Source organism: Schistocerca gregaria, chromosome 11 (assembly GCF_023897955.1).
Source record: "Schistocerca gregaria isolate iqSchGreg1 chromosome 11, iqSchGreg1.2, whole genome shotgun sequence".
Lineage (NCBI taxonomy): Eukaryota > Metazoa > Arthropoda > Insecta > Orthoptera > Acrididae > Schistocerca > Schistocerca gregaria.
This window is the reverse complement of record NC_064930.1, coordinates 58,706,065-58,709,859: the sequence shown is the minus strand read 5'-3', so window position 1 is coordinate 58,709,859 and position 3,795 is coordinate 58,706,065. Positions and strand designations below refer to the sequence as shown.

The 3,795-nt window shown below is 47.7% G+C and overlaps 1 pseudogene; it reads left to right on the top strand.

Annotated features, from left to right (window-relative positions):
• Positions 1–224: 224 nt before the first annotated feature.
• On the top strand, positions 225–342 carry LOC126295510 (5S ribosomal RNA; annotated as a pseudogene).
• Positions 343–3,795: the final 3,453 nt, after the last annotated feature.

Genomic DNA, 3,795 nt, shown 5'->3' with positions numbered 1-3,795 from the left:
TGCATCAAGGCTGTATGACGTCGACCTGATTAGTGGTACCATGTGGGCATTGAGCCCCCCCCCCCCCCCCCCCCAGGAAGGTGGCGTACGGCCGTCGCACTGCACGGAGATTATCTTGGAAACATAGGGCTTTGTAGCCAAAAGAGTGGGGAATAATATGGTGTATTGGAATCCAGAATAAGATCAGCCTGCTTTCTCAAAGAAATGTATTCCATTACTGGTTGGCTAACGGCCTTGCCGCAGTTGTAAGAACGGTTCCCGTCAGATCACCGAAGTTAAGCGCTGTCGGGCTGGGCTAGCACTTGGATGGGTGACCATCCGGTCTGCCGAGCGCTGTTAGCAAGCGGGGTGCACTCAGCCCTTGTGAGGCAAACTGAGGAGCTACACTATGTCATGGAAAGTATCCGGACACCCCGAAAAACATACATCTTTCATATAGGTGCATTGTGCTGCCACCTACTAACGGGTACTCCATATCAGCGACCTCAGTAGTCATTAGACATCGTGAGAGACCAGAATGAGGCGTTCAGTGGAACTCACGTGGTCAGGTGATTGGTTGTCACTTGTGTCATACGTCTGTGCGCGAGATTTCCAGTTTCCTAAACATTCCTAGGTCCACTGTTTCCAATGTGATAGAGAAGTGGAAACGTGAAGGGACACCTACAGCACAATAGCGCACAGGCCGACCTCGTCTGCTGACTGACACAGACAGGCTACAGTTGAAGAGGGTCGTAATGTGTAGTAGGCAGACATCTATCGAGACCATCACACAGTAATTCCAAACTGCATCAGGATCTACTGCAAGTACTATGACAGTTAGGCAGGGGGTGAGAAAACTTGGATTTCACAGTCGAATGGCTGTTCGTAAGCCACACATTACACCGGTATATGCCAAACGACGCCTCGCTTGGTGTAACGAGCGTAAACATTGAACGACTGAACAGTGGAAAAACGTTGTGTGGAGTGACGAATCACGGTACACAATGTGGCGATCCGATGGCAGGGTGTGGGTATGGCGAATGCCCGGTGAACGTCATCTGACAGTGTGTGTAGTGCCATCAGGAAAATACGGAGGCGGTGGTGTTATGGTGTGGTCGTGTTTTTTGGAGGGGGCTTGCACCCTTTGTTGTTTTGCATGGCACTGTCACAGCACAGGCCTACAATGATGATTTAAGCAACTTCTTGCTCCCCACTGTTGAAGAGCAATTCAGGGAAGGCGACTGCATGTTTCAAATCGATCGAGAACCTGTTCATAATACACGGCCTGTGGCAGAGTGGCTGCACGAAAATAACATCTCTGTAACGGACCAGCCTGCACAGAGTCCTGACCTGAATCCTGCAGAACCCCTTTGGGGTGTTTTGGAACGCCGACATCGTGCCAGGCCTCACCGACCGACATCGATACCTGTCCTCAGTGCAGCACTCCGTGAAGAATGGGCTGCCATTCCCCACCTGATTGAACGTATGCCCGCGAGAGTGGAAGCAGTCATCAAGGCTAATGCTGGACAACACCATATTGGACTCTAGCATTACCGAATGAGTGCGCCACGAACCTTTAAGTCATTTTCAGCCAGGTGTCCGGACACTTTTGATCACATAGTGTACTTGATTGAGAAGTGGCGGCTCCGGCAGGCCACGCGCCCTACCAGATCCGCATCCAGTGACGCCTGTGGACTTAGGATGACACGGCGGCCGGTCGGTACCGTTGGGCCTTCATTGCCTGTTGGAACGGAGTTTAGTTATTACTAGTTGAACGGCCCTCGTAACTGCCTATAGAAAATCATTATACAGAAACAGACTGAAAAGCTTGCAAGGGTGTCGCAAGGTAGGTTGTGCTGAGAAACAATTGTTAAGAAAAAATTCGTTTACGAGTTAATTAGCATTGAAGTTGGTCAGTCAGGCCGTTGCGCGCGCAAATCCAAGCGGCCCACAAGCGATGGTGCGAAACTTCCTGGCAGATTAAAACTGTGAGCCGGACCGAGATTCGAACTCGGGACCTGTGCCTTTCGCGGGCCAGTGCTCTGCCGACTGAGCTACCCAAGCACGACTCACGCCCCGTCCTCACAGCTTTACTTCTGCCAGTACCTCGTCTCCTACCTTCCAAACTTTACAAAAGCTCTCCTGCGAACCTTGCAGAACTAGCACTCCTGAAAGAAAGGATATTGCGGAGACATGGCTTAGCCACAGCCTGGGGGATGTTTCCAGAATGAGATTTTCACTCTGCAGCGGAGTGTGCACTGATATGAAACTTGGTAGAGCACTTGTCCGCGAAAAGCAAAGGTCCCGAGTTCGAGTCTCGGTCCGGCACACAGTCTTAATCTGCCAGGAAGTTTCATATCAGTGCACACTCCGCTGCAGAGTGAAAATCTCATACTGGAAACATCCCCCAGGCTGTGGCTAAGCCATGTCTCCGCAGTATCCTTTCTTTCAGGAGTGCTAGTTCTGCAAGGTTCGCAGAAGAGCTTCTGTTAAGTTTGGAAGGTAGGAGATGGATACTGGCTGAAGTAAAGCTGTGAGTACCGGGCGTGAGTCGTGCTTTGGTAGCTCAGATGGTAGAGCACTTGTCCGCGAAAGGCAAAGGTCCCGAGTTCGAGTCTCGGTCGGGCATACAGTTTTAATCTGCCAGGAAGTTTCATATCAGTGCACACTCCGCTGCAGAGTCAAAAACTCATTCTAGAAGCTATGGTGTGAACAAACGTGTTCTTCGTTTGGTTTCCAAAAACTGAACAACAGAGCGTTACAAAAATTGGGGATGGGATGATGGTAAGGATCGAACCCGAGCCGAAGAGAGAGCAGTCTCGGACGCAGTCATCTACGCTATGAGAACTACTGATACTAATTATGTATGGCGGGCAGCTTGAATTTGCTCAAGCAGCGGTTTGATTGGCTAAATTCAGTGCTAATTATCAATTCTACTTACGTAATTGAGACTCTCTGACCGCCTTGCATACTCTGGTGTGCAAAACTGAAGGACGGGAGTAACTTCCACATAATGTTCATTGCCACGTAATAGAGTTCGATGAAACTACGACCATACATCGAAACAAGAGCTGTTGATATAATATCCATATAACGAATTTATTATTAGTTACGAAATACATCGGCGATACTTTTTCCCCCGACATATCGATATCGAAATGGCATACCGAGTGCCGATATTTTTACTTTATTTGTATTTTTTCGCAATTATCGGTAGTATTTGAATTGTTATTTCGAAATTAAAGTGCACGAAATTTCACTTTCATTGCGTGAAGGAGTCTTGCTACTTTTTGAGATTTCGTCATTTCCAGTCTTCCTCTTTCACTGTATGAATCAAGTATAGACCGCACTGAGGGGTGGCGGTGTGAAAGGAATAATAAGGTTTCCGATGTGAAGAAATGGCATACCAGCTGCGTTAAAAAACAGTTTTTAAAGCAACCAACCTGCTATTTCTTCACATCAGCATCCTCCATAAAAAGCTGCTGAAAATTATCAATAAACATCTAAATGACAAGATTGGTTTTTGCGGTGTAAAGCAACCAACCTGCTATTTCTTCACATCAGCATCCTCCATAAAAAGCTGCTGAAAATTATCAATAAACATCTAAATGACAAGATTGGTTTTTGCGGTGGTCGGAGGATTGTGAGGGCAAATGCTGACGTAATCGGCGATCGATGCTACCGACAGAAATTGCAACGTTTAGCTTCAGCACGCAATTTTGACAGTACAACTGCTAGGTCGCTGGCATTGGAAAAAAGAAACACAAAAGTCCATGGAAGTTGACATGAAGTGTTTCCGACAAATCCGATATGTGA